The sequence below is a fragment of the Muntiacus reevesi genome, chromosome 1 (assembly GCF_963930625.1).
Source record: "Muntiacus reevesi chromosome 1, mMunRee1.1, whole genome shotgun sequence".
NCBI classification, from domain to species: Eukaryota; Metazoa; Chordata; class Mammalia; order Artiodactyla; family Cervidae; genus Muntiacus; species Muntiacus reevesi.
The window spans coordinates 153,557,960-153,583,415 of NC_089249.1; the positions used below are offsets into that span (position 1 = coordinate 153,557,960).

The 25,456-nt window shown below is 40.8% G+C and overlaps 1 pseudogene; it reads left to right on the top strand.

Moving 5' to 3' along the window:
* Positions 1 to 15,928, top strand: part of LOC136149609 (calreticulin-like) — a 34,286-nt pseudogene extending 18,358 nt beyond the window's left edge.
* Positions 15,929 to 25,456: the final 9,528 nt, after the last annotated feature.

Sequence of the window (25,456 nt, forward strand, 5' to 3'; positions counted from 1 at the left end):
GCGGCTGAACAAGAACAGCGTGGCCGGCGCACACTCTGTGCGTGTGTGTGTGTGTGCGCATGCACGCGCGTGCATGTGTCTGTTGTGCATGCAGGCACATGTGTAGGATAGTCAGAGAGCAATATCATGAGAAATTAGGTTGAAAAACTAGATTAAAACCTATTCTTGGACCTTTGTCTAAGTTTTCTGGGCTCAGAACCACCAACCGTGTCCTCTAAAGTTTTCACAATGCAGAAAGAGCCCCCGGCTCTGTTTCTAGTTAAGCTTGGGTTTAAATCTTGGCCATGCTACTTATTTGCTGTTTGATCCTGTGCAAGTTGCTTAACTTTTATGGGCCACAATTTTCCCAACTAAAAGTTGGGATAGTAATACCTACTTGTGAGAATTAAATGACATGCTATTACGTGCCTGGCACAGAAGGGGCTTCCTGTCAGGTTTGGTCAGTGGGAGCCCTGGCAGAAGATCACAGGAGGGAAGAGAATTGTGTCCCTTGATTGAAAGTCACAGCTTCTCTCCAGGCTGCCCTCTCTACTGAACTCTTTCTCTTTTTCTGGGCTCTGATAACCACTGAACCTCCCTCCTTCAAGCCTAGGGATGGGAATAGCCCTACTGTTGCTAGCCTGGAATATAGCATTATTCCTTATATTTTCTCAATGTCTTGCTCCCACTATTTAAAATAGTCCCTTTATTAAGTTCTTCTGAAATAATCCTAAATTTGTTTGTGCTATTTCCTGCTGGGACTCTGATGATTGCACAGACCATGTCTGTTTTGGCCACAGAACAGGCAAACTGCCTAAAAGTGATGGAAAATCATGCACTGGGATTTAATTTCCAGGCCCTGACATCTGTGGCTTTGGCAACAACAAAGTACAAGTCATCCTTCGTTATCAAGGGAAATACCATGAGAACAACAAGATCATCAAGTGCAGGGTGAGTGTGTGGGCTGGTCATTAGCCTTGGGAGAAGGGCAAGCATTTTGAATATGTTATCTAATTTAATCTTTATAACATCCCTCTAAATTAAGTACTATCATCTCCATTTTGCAGATTAGAAAATAAAAAAATGGTATAAATTACAGGAGTTCACAGAAGAAACTGATCTGAAAGACAGGAAGTCATATAAAGTTGTATCTTGGAACAAGGCTCAGCAAGTTCCCATTCCCCACTGCTAGAAATTGGAAGAGATGGGGGAAGTGTGGAGTGCTGGACTTAGAAATAGGTGGTGAGTTTACCTTAGGAATATCTCAGCTAGAGAGATTTAGGTTGGCTGGAGGGTTATAGCTGGATTTCATCAGCAACTCAACAGGAAGTCACTGAATGTCAACTCTGTATTAGGCCTTGGACTGGGGATAAAGTAAGTTAGGCGTGACCTCTGGTCTCACAGAACTCAGAGTCTAGTAAAGGTAGGAGTCAAACAAAGGAGAATGACTATTTAGTGTAATGGGGGTCTATGAGAGCGTGGAGGAGACCCCACTGCCACCTGACCTGGTGTCTTAGGAAATGCTTCTTAGAAAAGTTTTCCCCTGAGCTGAACTTTGAATGATGAGCACGAACTGGCCTTGTAAAGGATGGTGACAAATTTTGGAAGGATTGAGCTACTAGAAGAGGTAATCATATGAGAAAAGTTGAGGAGGCTTGAGAAAGAGTAGCACTGAAGAAGTCTGGCCCAACTAGAGCACAGTGGGGAGGCAGAGACCAAGTCCAGAGCAGCCCCTAGAACCTGGGTCATTGGAAAACTTGTTTTCAGGGCAAAGTCTTCCCTACCAGGTCAGTACAGGAGCTGTACATACAGGGACTCCCTGGGATCCTGCTCAGGGTAGGCCTTGCTCTGGAACACACAGATATAGCAGATGAGTCAGATACGATCCCTGTTATTGAGAAGCTTAGAGTCTAGTGGGACAGACAGAAAACTGGAAAAGAAAAAAGAATGACCAGAGTTATGATGAGGGGAAGGATGGGAGCTAAGGGAGGCCAGAGGAGTATGTACTTAGGAGAATGAGACCCAAAGACTCTTTTGGGTTAACCAGAGAAATAGGATGAGGAATATGATAAAGTGTGTTTGTGACTACGTGGGAGGTAGCATTCAGGAACTGAGGGTCTGTTTTAGACGGTGCATTTAATGCTTGAGGTCCAACAAGGGACTGAAATATTCCTTTTTCCCTTTCTAGATCAATAAAGATACTCACCTGTACACACTCTCATTATTCGCCCCAGTGCTACTTATGAGGTCAAAATCGACAATAAGCAAGTAGCAGCTTGGGATGTGGAGGACGACTGGGCCTTTTTGCCTCCCAGGAAGATAAAAGCCCCCTATGCTCAGAAACCAAGGAAATGGGATGAACGGCTGCAAATAGAAGATCCTGAAGATAAGAAACCTGAGGTCAGAAGGTGTTTCCTGGGAGGCAACAGGGGATCTTAGCTGTGGGGATGGGCAGAGGAGGCTGGGAACATTGGAGCACAAATGGGAGACAACAGTCCCTCAAGGAGGTATCCAGCTAAATACTGGTATTCAAAGAAGCATGGAGGGAAGAGGAAAGCACCTCACATTTGTTCAGGATCTATTGATCCTGCTAGCAGCCTCGATGAGGATAAGGAAACTGACACTTAAAAATGAATGAAGTGACTTGCCCAGCCTCACATACATTAGAACCGACATTTGAACCTGAGTATCTTTGACACCAAAGTTACTGAAATGGGAAATGTGAGGAGTATATGGACTGATTCATTATTATTCACTGGAAAGCTGTATTGGATACAGCTATGAATAGAACAATTCAGGGACTGTGAAGCCTCTTGGATTTCAGAATCTAGTGAGGGATGCAGGCAGGTACACAGATGCAGGTCACTGTGTAATTAATGGTGAGAGTCAGGGAAGTCAAATCCTGTGGGAGCCATGAAAGTGAAGTCACTCAGTCGTGTCCGACTCTTTGCAACCCCATGGACTGTAGCTCACCAGGCTCCTCCCTCCATGGGATTCTCCAGGCAAGAATACTGGAGTGGGTTGCCAGTTCCTTCTCCAGGGCAGCCATGAGTAGGTTCCTAATTCAGGTTGACTTGGGGGTGTAGGTGGTGTTGGGACTCTGGGGTCAGACAGATATGGGTTTGTATGGGAGCACCACCATTTACTAACTACAACATCCCACATATAAACAGACCTTGGGCAAGGAACTTAGCTGCTATGAAATTTCACAAACAGGGTTTTTATAATACCTATATGTGAAAGTTGTTGTAAAGATTAAATGAGCTAATATATATAATTTAGTGCCTGGTACATAATAAGTCCTTAATACATGGCATTTATATGTTAATCATGTACTGAATTTCAAAGAGCAAATTCATTAGAGCAAGGGAAATTGAGCTGAAGGGAAGATATTCCAGACCCACAGCAGGTATGCAGACACATCACTTAAGCAGAAAGTAACATGGTTATGCGAAGTACTGAAAGCTGCAGTTTAGTATTTTGGGAACATAAAGTTCAAGGTGGAGAGTGAGTGGGAGATGAGTTGGAATGGTCTGTTGGAGCCAGGTCATGGAGGGCCTCACCTGCTGGACTGCTGTTCCTCAGGGCAGAGCAGATTCAGCTTCATGTGGAAGAGATGCTCAGGGTTAATTGAGGAGCAGCATGGCACCCAGCAACTGGAATTCATTCCCTAAGGAGAGGCCTGTAGAGAAGTGGGCAAGGCCCAGCCATGTGTAAGGAGATTCAATGGGCTCCAAACCCAGGAGGAGGGAGGTATGGTCAGGGAATTAAGGCAGATGACCAAGCAGTGTCTGAACCTTCAGTATCCTGGGAAAATTACGGGCTGGGTTAGTTCCAGACCCAGCAGGCAGGCTCAAAGCAGCAAGACTAACCATTGACCCTTCCTCTTGGTGTGGACTGAGAACCTGATGTAGTCAGGGATCTAGGCCTTGGGCAGAGGGGAGAGGCTCAAGCCTCTATGCTCCCTGTTGAGGGGACCTAGAGAAGGTAGAAACTACTTAGGTAGGCTGGACCTATCAAGTCCATAGACCCCAGGATAAGATGCTGACTGTTAATATTTCAGAACCACAAAGCAGCTGAGAGAGCCCAGGAACCTGGGAAACTATGCTGGTGAATGACTGTGTGCCTAGTGGGCTTGGCATCAAAGCCTTTATTCAAGTTCGAGAAATGGTCAGCACCAAGGTGAACTGTCAGGTAGATAGACCAGAACTTCAGAGGCTCCAGAGCAGAAGAAATATGAAAGTTAGGACAGGCTGTAACTTGGAGTTCTGTCTTAGGAAATAGAAGGAATCTGGGGTACAAAGGAGGACTGATACAGATCTGGGAGCATGCTGGTGTCCAAACCAGGTCATTAAAACATATCTTTAGGAAGAGGGACCCAGGCTAGAAGATTTGTTCTAATAATGGGGCATATGACTGTGGAAGGGAGAGGTCCAGGATAAGGAAAACGCCCAGCTTCTTTGAGCTTAAAGTTGTCAGGGTCAGAAGGATGGAGAATTTCAGGAGAGGCTGGATTACTTAATAGCTTTTTCTCTGCTGTATGTATCGGATTTGTTTGCAGAGTCCTGAGCTGAGCTTTCATAGGGGTGAGGACAGGAGAGCAGCAGCGGCAAGGTGCCAGGTCCACCTGACTGTACTCTGGACCCCAGTTTCACTCTGGCCCACCCATCTGTCTTCATGGAGGAACATTTCATTTTAGGACTGGGAAGACTGAATACATCCCTAACCCGAATGCCAAGAAGCCAGACAACTGGAATGAAGCAATGGATGGGGAGTGGGAAGGGACCCTGATACCAAACTTGAAATATAAGGTGAGTGGTGGTGCCGGGGTAGGGGTAGGGGGGGATCTCATCTTTCAATCAGTGTGAGAAATAAGACAGAAGAGATGTAAACTTTAATTTACAGAACAGAAACACTAAGATCCTGTGGTCATCTTTTTGCTTCCCCACTGCCCCCTGCCCTGTTTCCCTCCATAAGGTTGTAGCTTCATCTGGGCCCTGTACTCAGGGCTGTGTCTGGCTGGGAGCAGGTGGGCTGTTCAAGGTTGACGCTGGGAGGCAGAGGTCCAGGGAGTCCTAGGCAAGGAGTTAGTCCCAAGTAGTGGATAACAGCCAAAAGAACATGATCAAAACAGGAAATGGGTCTGAGGTCAGGGACCAGAAGTCTCAGAAGTGGTCCAGAAAGGGGAAGAGTAGGACATGAATAGCCAAACATGCTGGAGTAGGGGGGCTTCTTTTTAAGGGCCAAGTCCTGACTTCATGTCAGAAGTGAGAGGGAGCTGAAGGAATCAACTATCAAAAGGTCCAGAGATAGAATTGACTGAAATAATATTGTTTTATTTGGTCCCAGTTTCCTGTGCTGCACACCAGGAAGAGAATGGCCCCAAGTCCAGAGTCCTCAGATGGTATTCCCTATGAGGTTACATTTCTTAACCCCATGATCAAATTTGCACAGAGAACTGGGACCAGGCTCATAATGGGTCTCTGCCACCTTGTTCAGATCCCTCTGGGGAGAAAGGGGAACCTGGAAGGGTCTTGTGAGTTAGCTCAAAGAAAAGGAAAGAAGCTCCAGGAAGCCTGCTCTGAATCCTTATGCCTAATCCACAATTGTCTTTACAAACTGATTAGTCTTTCTAATTGCACGAGAAGAATGGAAAAATACTAACGCCATGTTCACTCTTTGGTTCTTTGCTTAGGGGCAATGGAAACCTCGGACCACTGACAATCCCAATTACCAGGGGGAGTGGATTCATCCAGAAATAGACAACCCTGAATATAAGCCTGACCCCAACATTTGCCACTATTACAACATCAGTGTCCTTGGCCTGGACCTTTGGCAGGTAAAGCTCTCTGGGCTCAGAGCCATTGAACAACAGTCCCTCTGAAGTTTCCACAAAGTGGAGAGAGCGCCAGTCTGGAAATTACAAGAGCTGAATGAGTCTTGTTCTTTCTAAATCTCAAACTATTCATCTTTAAAATGGGGCTAGTTATATTTATCCTGATAATTATAATGGCTAAAATTTACTGAGTCTCTACCCTGTACCAAGCTCTATTTCAGGGACTCTGCAAATGCCATTTAATTCTCATTATGAAATCCCCTGTACCTAAATGTAGAAACTGACATTCAGAAAAGTTAACTAATTTGCCCGAAGACACATCTGGAAAGCAGAGAAGCTGAGATTTGAGTACAGGCCTTTCTGAGGCTAGATTCAGTGTTCTAATAGCTTGCATTGGAATGAATGCACAATATATGAATCTTGGGGGGTAGTTCTGGAGATAAAAGGGAATCAGAGATGTGGTAAAACTCTGAAATGCTAAAATCCCCAGAGACAGGTTGGGGCTGATTGTCCCAGCTATGATGACAAATCCTGACCTCGCCTCCCTCTTCTCTGCCAGTTACCTTTCCTGGCTCTGACTGGAAGGCAAAGAGGGGGGCTCAGAAACGTCAGATTGTTGTTTTCTTCCAATGAGACCTATTATGATTCTTCCCCAACTCAGGAGAAGAGAGTACCTTAAGAGCATGCCCCAGAGGGAAAACTTTAGCCCAGGAGACCTCTTGGAAACTACAATCTATGTAGTATTGGAATTCCCTTGGAGAGGAAAGGAAAGTAAACATTACTATCTGCTTATTATTACCCCATGTTACATTTGAGAGACTTTAGAATCAGAAATGTCACGTGATGTGCCCAAGAGCACACAGGTAGTACATGGGAAAGACAGGATTCAAAGACCTGTCAGCCTAAGTCCTTTACTGACTACACCCACTGTACAATGGAGCCTCTTGAAAGTAAAGCCACTGGTTCCTGGGTGTATTCTGGAATGTTCCATGGCCAGGGAAATCTCTGTTTTTGACCAGCGATTTCTATAGTTCAGGGCTGCTAAAGGTCTCTTGAACAGACACCCGCTATTTGAAATTTTCTTGGATAATTTATTTCAACTTTATTCATTTCCTGATTCAGTGACATCAGCATACAAGTGCAAGGAGATGAGGTAGGTAAATTACCAGGTACACAGTAGGGGTTCAGGAGAGAAGGAAGGAAGAAAAAACAGAGGGACATATGTTCTTCTTTCTTTGCTTTCTTATCTAAAGAATATGGATACAGTCTCTGCAAATTCCCATTATCTCTTTTTCTCAGCTGTCCCTTTTTAATAATAGGAACTTTCTACATCTTGTAAAAATATGTGGTCATGTTAACATGCCTAACCTGATTGTTTCCTTAAAATGCATTGGGTTTTTTTTAAGGCACACACTAAACAGTATCTTTGTTCATTTACAAAATTTTAAAATTATTTGGCACTAATTTCTCTGAGTTCTATCTTCCTCCCCCAATAGGCAAAATTTCCTATTTGAGAATTTGAACTGTGCTGAAAGAGTGTTTCTCAAACTGTCACATGCATATGAATCACTCAGATCTTAATAAAATGCAGATTCTGATCCAGCAGGTCTGGGATGAATCTTAAGAGACAACATTTCTGAAACTCCAGCAAGATCTCTTTATCTATTTTTCCTCTTGTAATATAGTTCTGCACAATGCTGACATCACCCTTGCAGGCATCCTGTTAAGTTCTAGTTGGGTCTGGCACTCCCAAGTCCTACTCCACCCTACTCACTCAGCCAATCCAGCACATCCAGCTTACCACAGGATCCCTGAATCTCGTTGGAAAGCCTAGCGGCTCTCAGTGTGGAATGGGCGGGGATGCGCTCACTGGCTCTACTCCAGCCTGGGTTTCCGAATGCTCTGTGAACCCATCACTCTCTGCATCAGGTCCTAGCCTCGTAAGTTTCTTAACCTTTCTGCTTAGTTCCCGATCCAGCCTTCTCTCTTCCATACAAAATTCCTTTTCTTTCCTTCTATTTTTTCCTCTTAGGCAGAAGATACTGCCGTCTTTCATTGGGACTGAGCCTGGGAGGAGATGGCAGTGAACAAAGAAAAGACTTTCTCTTAGCTTTGGGACTCCTTATGATCTTTGAAGGAGTATAGCCTAGCAGTCATAATGCAGAGCACATTGACATTCCTTGGGTCATAAGGTCTGTGTCACAGCCCTATGGGGCTGGAAGGTAGGGTTTATCATCTTTATTTTAGTGACCAAGAAGTGGAGGGCTTAGAGATGTCAACGTGACTTGTCAAGATCTCATAGCTAGTAAGTGACTAAATCTATACTCTTTCCATTTTATGATTCAAGTGGGACATCAAGGGAACTAGGTAACTTCCAGTGAATTAATTTTTTAGGCTTTATAGTCTCACAAAAGTCTTTCTCACAAGTTCTCTCCTGAGAAGTGTGTGAAGGAAACAGGGAAGTTATATTTTCTTCCATTGTCCAGATAAAAACATGGAGACACAGAAGGATAGAGTAGACTGAGGTCCCTCCACTAGTGAGGTTTAGGAAGCAGGACTGGCCCTCATGTCCTGATTCTCAGCTGGAGGCAGAGCCATGAGTTTAGTGTAAGGGGATGGAGGTAAAGGAGCACCCGAAGAGAACAGGGTAGATTGGAAACATTTCTTGTGGGAGTAGGAAAAATGGAAGAGCCAAAAAATGAGCAGTTCTCTAACCAAGGCTGCTGACAACTCAAAAAAGAAAAACAAAACAAAACATCCAACTCAAAAAAGAAAAAACAATTCCAAAGAAAAAAATTGTAAAGTTTCATAAAAAAATTATTAAAACAAATTTTTTGAATGGCTCAGAGGAAATTAACAATCTCTATCCAATGTAGCTATTTTGTCATTTATTTTTCTGCTGAAGGCAGGGTTGGTGGGATGATGTAAGCCAAATAAACTTCCTTCTTATTTAAAAAAGCAAAACAAAACTTTTTTTAAACCTGAGAGGGAGGCTATAGTGTTAACACATGCTGCAAACTTTCTCTTGGTCACACAACTGCTCTCACACAACTAATTTGCTGATTTATTTAACATAGTGCTGAAGTTTCAAAATCCAGAATGACCCTTCTGTGTTTCTTTTGAAACATATGGAGATACTGAAAAATTATGATAAAAACTTATCATTTATCAAATGACTATTATAAACACTGTGTTTTACATGTATTATTTTTAATGCCCATGACAGCACTGCAAGAAAGTTATTTTTAATACTTCACTTAAGAGGGAATAAAATAGATGGGGAAGCAATGGAAACAGTGACAGACTTTATTTTCTTGGGCTCTAATATCAGTGCAGATGGTGACTGCAGCCATGAAATTAAAAGATGCTTGGTCCTTGGAAGAAAAGTTATGACAAACCTAGACAGTATATTAATAAGCAGAGACATACTTTGTTGTCAAAGGTCCATCTAGTCAAAGTGTGGTTTTTCCAATAGTCATATACAAATAAGAGAGCTGAACCATAAAGAAAGTTGAGCACTCAAGAATTGATGCTTTTGAAGTGTGGTGTTGGAGAAGACTCTTGAGAATCCCTTGGACTGCATGGAGATCCAACCAGTCCATCCTAAAGGAAATCAGTCCTGAATATTCATTGGAAGGACTGATGCTGGAGCTGAAGCTCCAATACTTTGGCCACCTGATGTGAAGAACTGACTTCTTGGAAAAGACCCTGATGCTGGGCAAGATTGAAGGCAGGAGGAGAAGGGGATGACGGAGGATGAGATGGTTGGATGGCATCACTGACTTGATGGACATGAGTTTGAGCAAGCTCCAGGAGTCAGTGATGGACAGGGACTGCAGCCTAGCATGCTGCAGTCCATGGGGTTGCAAAGAGTTGGACACGACTGAGCGACTGAACTGAACTATGAGGGAATAGGCTCAGAGGAGTTGAGTAACATCCCCAAAGTCACACAGATAGTATGTGGCTGAGCTGGTCTGACTCCATGACTTCTGCTCTTTCTATTCTATTTCTTTATCATTGATAAATGGTGAAAGTATTTTTTTCAGCTATTCCTCATGACATGTGGGATCTTAGTTCCCTGACTAGGGATCAAACCAGTGCCTCTTGCAATGGAATTTTGGGTTCTTAACCACTGGACCACCAGGGAACTCCAATGAACACTGAAATTATTATATACCATTGACTAATTCATCTTCTTCTGTAATTGTAAATATTAAATACGTTATTTTAAGAAAATAGAGAAATATGGTAGAGAACTGTGCTCACACTTCTTGTCGAACTTTTCTTTTCCATGTATTCTTTTAGTTTTTCTGACTATATTGAGGAGAGAACCTTAAAAAGGCATCTGTAAGTGATAGCAGAGGTAGATGCTGCCAATCTGAACTGGGGCAAGAGCCACTGGGCAGCAATTTGGAGCCTGACAGAGTGATGGAAATTTCTTCACAACCCTCTGAAAGAGTTGTCAGAGGCTTGGGGACATAGCACCTTGGGAAACAGTAAAGTAACTTATTTCTAGAGCAGATCAGCTAAGGTGGTACAGCATTCTGGAGCTTTTCTATTCTTAATCACCTTAGTATTCCCTCACTCCACCTCAGTTATTGATTAAAATCACTGGGCTCCTGACCTGGGAATCTGCGTTTTGCAAAGCTTCCAGTTGATATTTTTTAAGCTGGTCGACCTAGTTCTAATAATCCCATCATTTTCATTTCAACAGGTGAAATCAGGCAGCTTCTTTGACAATTTCCTTCTTACAAATGATGATGAGTTTGCAGAGGAGGTTGGAAATATGACCTGGGGAACAAGAAAAGTAAGATGTTCACTCATGTGGATTTCCACATGTCTGATGCCTCAGCTGTGCACTGTTCTCTGCATTTAAAAAAATCAGTCTCGTAGTCATTGTCTCATTTGCTGGTTACGTGGCCCTGAGAGGCAGGGTAAAGAATTTGTATTCATTGGACATCTATAACCTTGTACATGACTCTATGACAATTTCCAAAAGTCTTCCCACTTAGACCTTAAAACAACCCAGCAAGACAGACATTAGAGCTTGTTTGTTTGCTTGTTTTTAATTTCGATGGGAGTAGCATTGCTTTACAATGTTGTGTTAGTTTCTACTGCACAGCAGAATTAATCAACTATACATAGTCCACAGGGTCGCCAAGAGTCGGACATGACTGAGCGACTGAACCGAAATGATACATATATATATATCCCCCCTTTTCAGATTTCCTTCTAATTTAGGTCACCACAGTTCATTAAGTAGAGTTTTCTATATTACTGCAGTGTATACTTAGTTGTGTGTTTCATATATAGTATCTAATAGTGCATAAGTGCCACAAGGCAGATATTTTTATTCCCACTTTTCAGATGTAGGAATTGAGATTCAGAGAATATATATAAACTGTGCAAGGTCACACACAACCTTTAACTTGTTGAATCAGAATGCACACACCTGTGTCACATTTCCTGCTCACAGTATGATGACCTTGAAGGGAGCCACTGAAGCCATTTCTGATGGATGATTTGTAGAAGGAAACAAGGTGTTAGTGCTCTCTACCAGCTTCCCTGCTCTCCTAGAACTACTTTATGGGTGGAGTGATACTTGGGACAATAGCTTCTTAATGGAGCCACCCTTCATCCAGACCTCCTGGTTCTGCAGGAAGGGCCATTGAAGCAGGTTTGTGGCCAATGCCTGATTACCCTAAAGGCAGACTAGGCCCATGCTTACATCAGTAGCAAAGCACAGGCATCACAAAGAGATATTTGAGAGAACTTTAGTATTTAAACTTTTCAAAGAGGCAGTGATACAGTCACCATAGAAAAAAATAAAAGTTAGACATTTTTACACTTTTTAGTCTGGTTTTATTTTTATTTTGAGGTTATCATCTAACATTGTTTTATTGAGGTAATATTACATATTGGTTAAGAACATGAGTTTTAGAGCTAGATTGCTTAGGTTCAAATCCAGGCTCTATTACTTGCTAGCTGTAGGATCTTGGGCAAGTTATTTACCAAGATTATAACTTCAGTCTCCTCATCTATAAATTGTGAATAAGATAGCAATTATCTTATAAGTCCCTGGCACATAATAAAGTGAAGTCTCTCAGTTGTGTCTGACTCTTTGCAACCCCATGGACTGTAATCTACAAGACTCCTCTATCCATGGAATTTTTCAGGCTAGAGTATTAGAGTGGGTTGCCATTTCCTTCTCCAGGTTATCTTCCCAATCCAGGGATCGAACCCAGGTCTCCTGCATTGCAGGCAGACACTTTACCGTCTGAGCCACCAGGGAAGCCTTTAAATGTTGCTTACTCAACAAAGCCTCTTTTGACCAAAGAGCAAAATCCCCATGATGACAGGCATATAGTAATTGATCAATCAATGGTACTTATTATTATTAACCTGTATATTCACTTGGCAAATATTTGTTGAGTACCTGTTCAAAGTACTATTGTAGTTGTTGGGGATATGCCAGTGAAATAAAACAGAAAAGTTTCCACCCTCATGGGGCTTACATTCAGGGGAAACCAACAAGAAACATATAAAAAAGCAAATATATATGATGAGATGGTGAGATAAACTACAGAGGACAAAAAAGCAATAGAGAGGCCTGTCATCATGGGGATTTTGCTCCTTGGTCAGGAGATGCTTTGTTGAGTAAGCAACATTTAAGTAACTTGGAGGAATAAGGAGCAAACCACACAGATATTTGTGAAGAAAAGCCTCTGGTAGAGAGAAGAGCAAATGTAAAGTCCCTGAAATAGAAGCATAACTTGCTTATCCAAGAAAGAGTAAGAAGGAAAATGTAGCTAGAGCTGAGTGAGAGAAACAGAGTAGTTGCCGCCATTTCTCTGAATAAAATGGGGAGCCATTTTTAGCAAAGGAGTGATATGAACTGGCTCATAGATGAATATGTCACTCTGGTTGCTGTGTTGCAAAAAACTGTAGGAATAAAGGCAGAAGTGAGTGGCGGTGGTGAAGACAGAAATGTTCAGATTCTGGATTCATTTTGAAGGCAAAATTCACAGGAATGATGGATTAGATACAAAATATGAGTGGGAGTAAAGAGGGATGGCTCCAAAGTTTTTGACTCCAATGATTAGAAGGGTGGAGTTATTGAGATAGGGAAGAAAAGGAAGGAGCATATTTGGTGTAGGAGTGGGGACAGAAACAAATAACATATTATTAAATGTTAAGTCAGATATGGTGATTAGAAATCCAAATGTCAATGAGGCAACTGGATATAACCTAAATAAGAGATATAATAGTATATTTGAGGGTGATCATCCTACAGGTAATACTTGAAGCCCCATGACTGATGAAATCCCCTATGGAGAGGGTCTATATAGAAGGAAGATTCAAGGATGAGCTTTGGAAAGAAAGTGAAGTCACTCAGTCATGTCCTACTCTTTGTGACCCCATGGAATATAGCCCGCCAGACTCCTCAATCCATGGGATTTTTCCAGGCAAGAATACTGGGGTGGGTTACCATTTCCTTCTCCAGATGATGTTCCCTTCCCAGGGATCGAACCCTGGTCTCCCGTATTGCAGGCAGACTCTTTACTGTCTGAGCCACCAAGGAATCCCGAAGAGCTTTGGAGCACCCCAGTATTTAGAGATCAGGGAGAGAAAGTGCAACCAGTGAAGAAGACAGAAAGAGTAGCCGATGAGGTAGGAGGAGAACCAGAAGAGTATCCTGTAGACCAAGTGAAGAAAGCATTTTAAGGGGAAAAGGAGTGATCAATCATATTGGATGGTCAATAAAGATGAGGACTTAGAATGGACCACTGAATTTAGTAACATGGAGTTCATTGGTGACTCTGACAAGAGCAGTTTCAGTGAAGAGGTACAGGGAAAAAATGGATTTGAAAAAGAATGAAAGAAGAACAACCAGAGACATAAGTATAAGCTAGTGTTCTGAGGAGTTTTGTGGTAAAAAAAAAAAAAAAAAGGGTAGAGAGAATAGGGTGGCAGGTAAAGGGAAATGTTGGTCAAGACTTTTTGACCAACGTGCCTGCTTTTATGTTAATGGGAATGATACAATAAAGAGAAAAACAATATTGGAGAAAAAGAGAAGAATTGATAGAGCACTGTTCTTGAGATTATGAAAGTGGGTGAGAGCTAGTGCTCAAGGTGCACTGGCTTCCCATAGGAGTACGGATGTTTCATTCATAATGACAGGAAAAACAGGAATGACTGTATAAAAAATATAGGCAGGTGGGCAGATGTGGTGGTTACAGTACATGTAGTTGGATTCTCTGGGAAGCAGACGGACACCAAGATGGTGTTAGAAATGTAAGTGATTTATTGCGAATAATGCCTGGGAAAGATGAAGGGTAGAGGGTGTAGGAATAGGCACTTCTGAAAGGAGAAAGGGAAAGGAGGGTTGGGTAGGAATTATAGCTAAATGCAGTGCAGCTCTGAGAAAACCTTGTTAGCCCAATATGGCTCCAGGGGAAAAGAAGGAAATTGAATCAAACACAGAACTATAGTAGGCTCACCAGTCACCACTAAGGTCTCACTTGAGTTGTTTTAATGAATTTAAAATGACAATCAATTTGTTTTTATTATTTTCTCTAGTCATTCTCTCTGCTTAGGTGCAGGCATTGCAAAATGGAATTAATCAGATTTGAGGACCTGTCCAACTAAGGGAGGGAAGGGCAAGGGAGTTGAAGATGTTTGCAAGAGAGTAATCACATAAAAATACAGAAAGGAGGGTAGTGAAGGTATGAGTTGGATGAGGTCCAATGAAAAGGAAATGGTTCAATGGATTGTTATAGGTCCAGGCCGGCTTGAGGAGTTGGTAGAGTTTGGTTACCTTTGGCAAGATCTGCTTTGGTAAAGAATGGAGGGTAGAAACAGATCAGCGAGTAGAGCAGTGAGAGGGAAGTAAAGAAATAGAAACGTTAACTGTGGCCAGTGCTTTCCAGGCACAAGAAAATGAAGGCTTGACTGAAAGAGAGAGTATGCCCCCGCAACACAATGAGGCAAACACAACAAGATGTCAAGCATTTGCTCCCAGTAGGATTGTCGAGGGCCCCAGCCTATGGGGCATGCAGTTTCTCAATCTAGCTTTGTCTCCCAGGACTGGGTAAAAGACTACTTGGCCTAGATTCTCTATGTTGAGGATTAAAGACCTAGAAGAGTTCCAACTCTGTCCTTTCTTTAAGGGCCCTCTGAGCAGTAAAATTTATGATAATGGCTCTAGGGATCGAATTCTAGAACCTGGATGACACATTAGAGATCACAGAATCCCACTTCTGACTGCAAGTTCGTAGTTGCTATAGTTCAAAAGCAAATTCAGCGTGAATTTATTTTTGACATAAATCCCAACAATATTTTTTAAACCGTGTCCTACCTAGAGCAATGCAAACAAAAGCAAAAAATAAACAAATAAAACATAAAAAAAAAAAAAGCAAACTCAAAGAGCTTCATTAAAACTATTTTACTGTAATATAGCAGAAAGAGGGTCAAACTCAGAACCAGAAAGCCTGATTTCTAATTCTAGTTCCACAACTCACTAACTGTATAGCTTGGGCAAGTCATTTAATCAATATGAACCTCATATTCCTAGAAAATGCAACCTTGTACATTGTTGTAAGGAATAGAAATAGCATGTGTATATTGTCTCACACCATGCTTAGCAGTGCTGTAAGCACTGAGTAAATGTTTGTTGAATCTGAACCAATTTTACTTATGAACAAATTATACACATGCATACTTCTTTCCACTCCACACATACTAAAAATTTGTATGTAAATAAACACCATACCACAAATCTTTAAGTGTGTGGGGAGATGCCAGATGTTTCTAAAGTGATTCAACTTTGTTTATAGCATCTGTAAATTACTATTTTGAAATTCATACTCTAAAGAGGATGTAGATAAGCAATAGAGAGAGCTGTATAAAGAAATGGAAAAAAGAAAACAGGAAGAAGAGGCCAAGAAGAAAGAGGAAAGGGAATATGACATTTGGGGAATTGAAGAAAAGGGAAGTGAAGAAGATTCTGCTGAGGAATCAGGAAATGACAGGCAGCTGAAGGAAGATGATGATGAAAGAGCATTTCTGGGTGAAAATGTAGAAGTCTGTGTTGACCGGAAGGATGAACTATAACTGGGTAAAAGGTGGTCCCCACTCAGAGGCGAATGATACTGCTTAGAAGGAAGAATGTTCAGGAGTTTGGGGGAAATCTAGGGAGCAAAATTACTTGCTCTTTTTGAATGAACACTGAATTTGTATTTCTATCCTATCATCTTCGCTCTGTATGTCTTTGGGAAAGTCCCACCAACTTTAGGGGCTTCTATTTTCTTGTCAATGGAAACCTGTTTCATGAGGTTGTTTTAAGGATTAAATTAGTGATGTGTATAAAGTACCTGATTCAGTCAACCAATAGTAGCTATTACTACTATCATTTTCATGGTGTTTATAAAATTAATTGACAGTAAAAGAGCTTCTTTATAAACTCAAGCCTCACTCTCAATTTATTCCAGTATATACAATAATTTTATTTTATTTTAATATCTATGTTATTTAGTATTTACTGAGCAGTTCTGATAGTTGTATTTGTGGGAATGCTATTTGATGTTTTCTTCTTGCAGGTATATCAAGCACTTAAAAGCAAAATCGGACTTCCACTTAAACAAGGATACTTTGTGAAACTCCTTTTGCTTCTCTGCTGTTTGGGGCCCTAATTTTTTAATTAATTATTACTTGTTTGCAGGTTTGCTGGTTTTATGTTTTGGTACTTTTCTGTACCACTGGCACACAACATCATTATATGCATTCACATAGCTCTTTACAGGTCACAAAGCACTTTCCTATCAATTTGAGGAGCTCCTGCAATGTGCTCATTTAACCCTCAGAGAAGCCATTGTATAGGATACCATTATTATCTCCCTTTTACAGATGCAGGAAGTGCTAAGAGCAGGGAAGTCACTTGCTCAGGTCAGCCCGTGAGGGACGGGGCCAGTATCTGAATTCAAGTTTGTCTGGTTCCAAAGATTATCCTTCTATTGCATTAGACTGTTGAATGAATGAGTATTACTATTGAATACAGATAATAGGCAAGTCCCACATGGGAAAAAAAAATTCCTTTAATGAAGATAATCATAAAGAAATTTTTCTCTTTTAAAATTTTTCTCAAAAAATATACCAACAAGCAGTTGAATGACGTGTGACAGTGACAGCCTCTTCATATTAAGAAGCTAACTAATGTGGTTGCCAGGTTCTCAAGGTCATCGTGGTTGATTCCTGGCCCGACTTACTTACCAACTGTAGTAACTTGGACAAGAAATCTAACTTTTCTGGGCCTCGTTTTTCACATTTGCAAACTCAGCTGTGAGAATTAAATGCTGACTCCTTCCTTCATTTAACTAGGACTACACCGATGACCAATCCTAGTCTAGCTGGAGCTTCAAGCCCAGACACAATGATAACATGACAGCACAGGGCTAAAGTTTGAGTCTGGAACACAGTAATGTTAGTCACTCAGTCATGTCCCACTCTTTGTGACCCCACGGACTGTAGCCTGCCAGGCTCCTCTGTCCATGGGATTTCCCAGGCAAGGATACTAGAGTGGGTATCCATTCCCTTCTCTAGATCTTCCTGACCCAGGGATTGAACCTGGTTTGCCTGCACTGCAGGCAAGTTCTTTACCATCTGAGCCACCAAGGAATCCCAGAGAAAGATACGTGTGAATCAAATTTCAGTGTCAAAAAGCAGGGCACCTGGATGATAGGAATGGGGTGGTGAAGTCGCAGAGGAGTAGCAACAATTTCTTCTTCCTTCTTTCCTGTAGGTTGGAGTCTGCTGTAGCTTCTGGGCCTTAGAATCTTTGGAATATTCTGGTTTGGGAAACTTGCCTCTGCAGGGGAGGCAAAGCATTACCTCTTCCCTCTTAGGGTCTTCAGCTGAGCCTGAGAATTTAATGTAAGACAGGTGAAGTCTGAGGTCTTCAGTAGGAGTTGTTCCACATGCAGATGTATTTGTGGGGAGGAAGATGATCTCCACATCTTACTCCTCTGCTATGTTGCTTATAAGATCCCACCCCAGATCCTGCTGGGTTATTTGTAGTGTATAAAGAAAAGTGCTGAGCTATCTTCAGTTCAGTTCAGTTCAGTCACTCAGTCGTGTCCAACTCTTTGTGACCCCAGGACTGCAGCACACTAGGCTTCCCTGTCCATCACCAACTCCTAGAGCTTTCTCAAACTCCTGTCCATCGAGTCGGTGATGCTATCCAACCATCACAACTTCTGTCATCCCCTTCTCCTCCTGCCTTCAATCTTGTCCAGCATCCAGGTCTTTTCTAATGAGTCAGTTCTTCGCATCAGGTGGCCAAAGTATTGGAGCTTCAGCTTCAGTATCAGTCCTTCCAATGAATATTCAGGACTGATCTCCTTGCAGTCCAAGAGACTCTCAAGAGTCTTCTCCAACACCACAGTTCAAAAGCACCAATTTAGAGCTATCTTTGTAAAATCCAGTCTAAGTATGAATTCTTGAAACACATGTGGCCCCAAAGGAAATCAGAAGCTTTTTGGAAATTAGAGTTTGTAAGAAAGTGAGTCTTCTGTTTCATGGACTGAAATTACATGTGATATTGTAGGTATGGAGTGGGGATGGTAGGGTGGGGCAAGGTAAAGATAAAAGGACAGATGTACAAGAGAAAAACAAACAAATTTATTCAATGTAAGTTTTATGTGACAAGGGAGCCCTCATAAGGAAATGAAGACCCAAAGAAGTGGCAAAACCTAAATGCTTTAATACAGGTTAAACAAAGAGGCAATTGTGGAGAAGTAACTAAAATGTACAGGGAGGCTGAAGGAAGATAAGAATTATTTTAACAATGTCAGTTTGGGTAGAATTCTCTTGGTCTCAGTTTGATAAGACTGTTTCTTTTCTCCTGGTATGTGAAGGGCAGCTCCTATGTGGGAGTTTTATCTCATGTGTTCAGGAGGAAAGGGGAGATCAAAGTGTCCCTTTTGTATCTTCTGTTTTTCAAGTCCCTTTAGCTCAAAGTAACCCTTATGCCAAAGTGGCATATTTTGGGGTAGCATACCTTGGCACTCTTCATCTTCATACCTGTTTCTGTAACATAAGAGTCTTCTCATGATGAAAAAGAGCAAGGCTTCAGGCGCTGAGTCTGGACACAGTGTCGGGGCTGCAGGGCTGGTGTACGGGAATCTTATGTTTTAGGGTTGCCAGTCTAATAGGAGCACTGTTTACTACCAGTATCTGCTCTGATTGGCCAGGCATATGTTCAGTTGTTATATATTTTCACATATCACCAGATAAAGATAATGATCTTCATGCAGAATTTTTGGGGAATAGTAAATAATAAAGATCCATTTTAGGGAATTCCATGGTAGTTCAATGGTTAGGACTCTGCGTTTTCACTACCAAGGGCACAGGTTCAATCACCAGTGGGAGAACTAAGATCCCATAAGTCATGTGGCATGGCCCCTCCAAAAATAGATCCATTTACATATATTTTTAAAGTTGCTGCTTTTACCTTTGTTAATTTTTTTACCTTTATATGAATCGATTATATAAATATTATTGCAGAAATTAATGTAATTTTGACAAAAATTTATGTTTAGTTCCATCCATTTTGCACACAGGCTGAAATTTTTTTGTGTTTCCTTCTAGGATTTTGTGTTGTTAACACCACCATTCTGTCACTGAACCATCTTCCTCCAGGTTGAGCTTTTCTTTCAAACTTTCAAAATTAACAGGTGCTTAATGTAAAAAAAAAAAATTAGTATCTGCAAACACATTAAGAAAAAACATTTTATTTACAAATCCAGAGACATCTGTGTCATATTCATTTTCTTTTCTTTCAGTTTTGTGTTCATTCATTGGTTGATTGGTATAACTTTGGGCTGAAAGTGTTTAGCTATTCATACTCCTCAGAACATGGCACTTTATCTTCTTTGGTCAGTGATTATCACTCAAATTTTATTTGGTACTTGTTTTTTCCCTTTTATTCCCTTTTCCTTCTCCACACTATCAACTAATTTCTATTTGATGTAAAATTTTTCACTTGCATATGTTCTTACAAAATAATGGATTTTTGTTTAGCCTAGATGTATTTTCAATTTATGTAAATCAGGTAGTGTTTAAATCTCATTTTGTTTCCTCATGTTTTTCACTATGCACTGTGTTTAAAAATGCATTCATGGTCTTCCCTGGTATCCCACTGGTTAAGAATCTGCTTGACAATGCAGGGAACATTGGTTCTATCCCTGGTCTGGGAAGATCCCACATGCCACAGAGCATCTAAGCCTATACATCACAACTACTAAGCCCACATGCTACAACTACTGAAGCTTGTGCAACCCAAAGCCCACGCTCCAAAACAAAAGAAGCCACTGCAATGAGAAGCCTGAGCACTGCAGTAAGAGTAGCCCCCCAATCGCCACAACTAGCGAAAGACTGTATGCAGCAATGAAGATCTATGACAGCCAAAAAAGTATTACAAAACTAAAACATGAAAACTTAATAAAAATTAATGTTAGAAATAGACAGTTTGAAAAGACCAATCATTATCAGTGAAATTGAATTTATAATTTAAAAAAAAGAAAAAGAAAAACAACCTCCCAGCAAAAAAAGTCCGAGGCTGGAGGACTTCCATGGTGGTCCACCTTTCAATGCAGGGAACGGGGGTTCAATCTCTGGTCAGGGAACTAAGATCTCACATGCTGTGGAGCAACTAAGTCTGAAGCCACCAAAACCGAGCCTCACACACTAGAGCCCATGCTCTACAACTAGAACAAGTTCATGCACTGAAATGAAGACCTAGGACAGACAGAAAAGAAAAAGAAGTCCTGGACCAGACAACTTTATATGGAGTTCTACTAAACATATAAAGAAGAGTTAATACCTATCCTTCTCAAACTATTCCAAAAAACTTAAGAGGTTGGAACATTCCCAAATTTATTCTAAAAGGCCACAGTTACCCTGATACCAAAACCAACACAGACACTACAAAAAGAGAAAGTTACAGGCCAACATCTCTGATGAATATAGATGCAAAGATTCTTGACAAAATATTAGAGGACCAAATCCAATGATATATAAAAAGGATCATACACCATGATCAAGTGGAATTATTCCCAGGATGCAAAGATAGTTCAATGTCAATCAATGTGATATATTTCATTAACAAAAGGAAAGATAAAAATCATATGACATCTCAATAAACACAGAAAAAACATTTGACAAAATTCAACATCTATTCATAATAAAAAACTACCATCAGATTGGTATTTGTTTTTGTTGTTCACTTGCTAAGTGATGTCTGACTGTTTGCAACCCCTTGGACTGCAGCACTCCATGCTTCCGTGTCCTTCACCATCTCCTGGAGTTTGCTCAAACTCATGTCCATTGAGTTGGTGATGCTATCTAACCATCTCATCCTCTGCTGCCTCCTTCCCATCCTGCCTTCAATCTTTCCCAGCCTCAGGGTCTTTTCCAATGAGTTGGCTCTTTGCATAAGGGGCCAAAGGATTGGAGCTTCAGCTTCCATTGAGAATTCAGTGTTGATTTCCTTTAGGATTGGCTGGTTTGATCTCCTTGCTGTTCAAGGGACTCTCAAGAGTCTTCTCCAGCAACACAATTTGAAAGCATCAATTCGTCGACACTTGGCTTTCTTTATGGCTCAACTCTCACATCTGTACGCGACTACTGGAAAAAACTATCTGTCAGTTCAGTTCAGTCACTCAGTCGTGTCCAACTCTTTGCAACTCCATGGACTGCAGCACGCCAGGCTTTCTTGTCCATCACTAACTCCTGGAGCTTACTTAAACTCATGTCCATTGAGTTGGTGATGCTATCCAACCATCTCATCCTCTGTCGTCCCCTTCTTCTCTGGCCTTCAATCTTGCCCAGGATCAGGGTCTTTTCCAAGAAGTCAGTTCTTCACATCAGGTGGCCAAAGTATTGGAGTTTCAGCTTCAGCATCAGTCCTTCCAATGAACATTCAGGACTGATTTCCTTTAAGATGGACTGGTTGGATCTCCTTGCAGTCCAAGGGATTCTCGAGAGTCTTCTCCAACACCACACTTCAAAAGCATCAATTCTTCAGCACTCAGTTTTCTTTATAGTCCAACTCTCATATCCATACATGACTACTGGAAAAACCAAAAAAAGCTTTGACTAGATGGACCTTTGTTGGCAAATGTCTCTGCTTTTTAATAGGCTGTCTAGATTGGTCATAGCTTTTCTTCCAAGCAGCAAGTGTCTTTTAACTTCATGGCTGCAGTCACTATCTGCAGTGATTTTGAAGCCAGAAAAAATAAAGTCTGTCACTGTTTCCATTGTTTCCCCATCTATTTGCCATGAAGTGATGGAACCAGATGTCATGATCTTAGTTTTCTGAATGTTGAGTTTTAAGTCAACTTTTTCACTCTCCTCTTTCACTTTCATCAAGAGGCTCTTTAGTTCTTCTTCACTTTTTGCCATGAGGGTTGTGTCATCTACATATCTGAGGTTATTGATATTTCCCCTGGCAATCTTGATTCCAGCTTGTGCTTCATCCAGTCCAGCATTTCACATGATGTATTCTGCATATAAGTTAAATAAGCACAGTGACAATATACAGCCTTGATGTACTCCTTTCCCGATTTGGAACCAGTCTATTGTTCCATGTCCAGTTTTAACTATTGTTTCCTGACCTGCATACAGATTTCTCAGGAGGCAGGTCAGGTGGTTTGGTATGCCCATCTCTTTAAGAATTTTCCACAGTTTGTTGTGATCCACACAGTCAAAGGCTTTGGCGTAGTCAATAAAGCTGAAATAGATGTTTTTCTGGAACTCTCTTGGTTTTCTGATGATTCAGTGGATGTTGCAATTTGATCTCTGGTTCCTCTGCCCTTTCTAAATCCAGCTTGAACATATGGAAGTTTATGGTTCATGTACTGTTGAAGCCTGGCTTGGAGAATTTTGAGCATTACTTTGCTAGCATGTGAGATGACTGCAATTGTGCAGTACTTTGAACATTCTTTGTTCTTGCCTTTCTTTGGGATTGGGATGAAAACTGACCTTTTCCAGTCCTGTGGCCACTGCCGAGTTTTCCAAATTTGCTGGCATAGTGAGTGCAGCACTTTCATAGCATCATCTTTTAGGATTTGAAATAGCACAACTGGAATTCCATCACTTCCACTAGCTTTGTTCATAGTGATGCTTCCTAAGGCCCACTTGACTTCACATTCCAGGATGTCTGGCTCTAGGTCAGTGATCACACCATCGTGATTATCTGGGTCGTGAAGATCTTTTTTGTATGGTTCTTCTGTGTATTCTTGCCACCTCTTAATATCTTCTGCTTCTGTTAGGTTCATACCATTTCTGTCATTTATTGTGCCCATCTTTGCATGAAATGTTCCCTTGGTATCTCTAATTTGGAAAAACCATAGCTTTGACTATATGGCCTTTACTGGCAAAGTGATGCTTTCCCTTTTTAATATGCTGTCTAGCTTTCTTTCTAAGGAGCAAGTGTCTTTTAATTTCATGGCTGCAGTTACCACCAGCAGTGATTTTGGAGACTAAGAAAATAAAATCTGTCACTGCTTCCACTTTTCCCCTTCTATTTGCCATTAAGTGATGAGACCAGATGCCATGCTCTTAGTTTTTTGAATATTGAGTTTTAAAACAGTTTTTTCACTCCCCTTTTTATCTTCATCAAGAGGCTCTGAGGGAACATATATCAACATAATAAAGGCCATATATGATAAGCCCACAGATAATACCATTTTAAGGGTAAAAAACAAAGCATTTCCTCTTAAAATCAGGAACAAGACAAGAAGCCTACTCTTTTTTTTTTTTTTAACTTTTAACTTTTATTGTAGTATAGCCAATTAACAATGTTTCGATAGTTTTAGGTGGACAACAAAGAGATTCAGCCATTCATATACAGGTATCCATTCCCCGCCCCCGATCCCCCTGCCATCTAGGCTGGCACATAACATTGAGTAGAGTTCCATGCACAGCAATAATTTTTGGCTCTATCTCTTAAGGCAAAAGAAACAAAGTGAAAAATAAACAAATAAACTTAAAAGCTTTTGCATAGCAAAGGAAACTATTGACAAAATGGAAGACAACCTATTGAACGGGAGAAAATATTTGCAAATGATATAACTGATAAGGGATTAATGTCCAAAATGTATAAACTTCTTACATAACTCGGTATCAAAAGAATAAACACCTTGATTAAGAAATGGGAAGAAAAACTGAATAGACATTTTCCCAGAGACATTCAGATGTCCAGCAGACACATGAAAAGATGTTCAACATTGCTAATTATTAGAGAAATGCAAATCAAAACCACAATGTGATAATCACCTTACACTGGTCAGAATGACTGTCATCAAAAAGAACACAATAAATGTTGGTGAGGATGTGGGGAAAAGGGAACTCTAGTATATTGTTTGTGGAAATAAAGTTGGTGCAGCCACTATGGAAAACAGTCTGAAGGGTTCTCAAAGACTAAAAATAGAGCTCTGTGTGATTCATCAATTCCACTCCTGGGTATATACGTGAAGAAAATGAAAACTAACTCAAAAAGATACATGCACCCCAATGTTCACAGCAGCATTATTTACAATAGCCAAGACATGGAATTAACCTAAGTGTCCATCAACAAATGAATGGATAAAGAAGGGGTGATAAGTAGTCTTTATTTTGTAATAAGTTTAAATATAGTATAATATTGAATCACTGTGTTGCACAACTGAAACTATTATAATATTGTATATCAGTTATGTGTGCTATGTGCTCAGTCGTGTCTGACTCTGCAACCCCATGGCTGCATGCAGGACTGTAGCCTATCAGGCACCTCTGTTCGTGGAATTTTCCAGGCAAGAAAACTATAATGTGTTGACATTCCCTTCTCCAGGGAATCGTCTCAGCCCAGGGTCTGTACCCAAGTCTCTTATGTCTCCCACATTGGCAGGTGGGTTTTTTACCACTAGTGCCACTGTAAAGATAAAATGCATTCATGTTGCTGTGTGCATATCTAATTCATTTCTGATGACTACTACATAATATTTCATGACATAACATTTATCATATTTTAGCGGTCTACTCTCCCAGTGACAGACAGCCAGCTTGTCAAGTCACCACCATCATAAATAATATGAATATGTTTCTGTGTCTGCAAAAGAACTTCTTTGGGATATATCCCAGGAGTGCCACTGTAGGCTCATAGAATATGAGTTCTTAATTTGCATAATTTGTGTCAGATTGCTTTCCACATTGGCTATACCAGTCCATACTTCTGCCACCATGGATAAAGGTTTCAGCATCCCCACAACCCAACTGGAGGGCATTATCAATTTTTTACAGTTTAATAGATGTAAAAGTATAGTACATTTCTGTTTTAATTAACATTTCACTGATATTTTTGAGCATCTCTTTATAAGCCTTTTGACTTTTGGATTTCCTCTCTGTTCTTGTTTTTTGCTTATTTTTTTTCCTAGGGGTTGCTGCCCTGTTATTTATTTGCAAGAATTTTGTATATTAAATATTTCACATAACTTTTCTCACTCTCTTATCTAGTTTCTTTGTCTACAGTGTCTTTCAGTGAATGTAAACCTTTATGATTCATTAATATTATTATCTTATAGTTTGTGCTTTTTAGGTTTTGCTTTT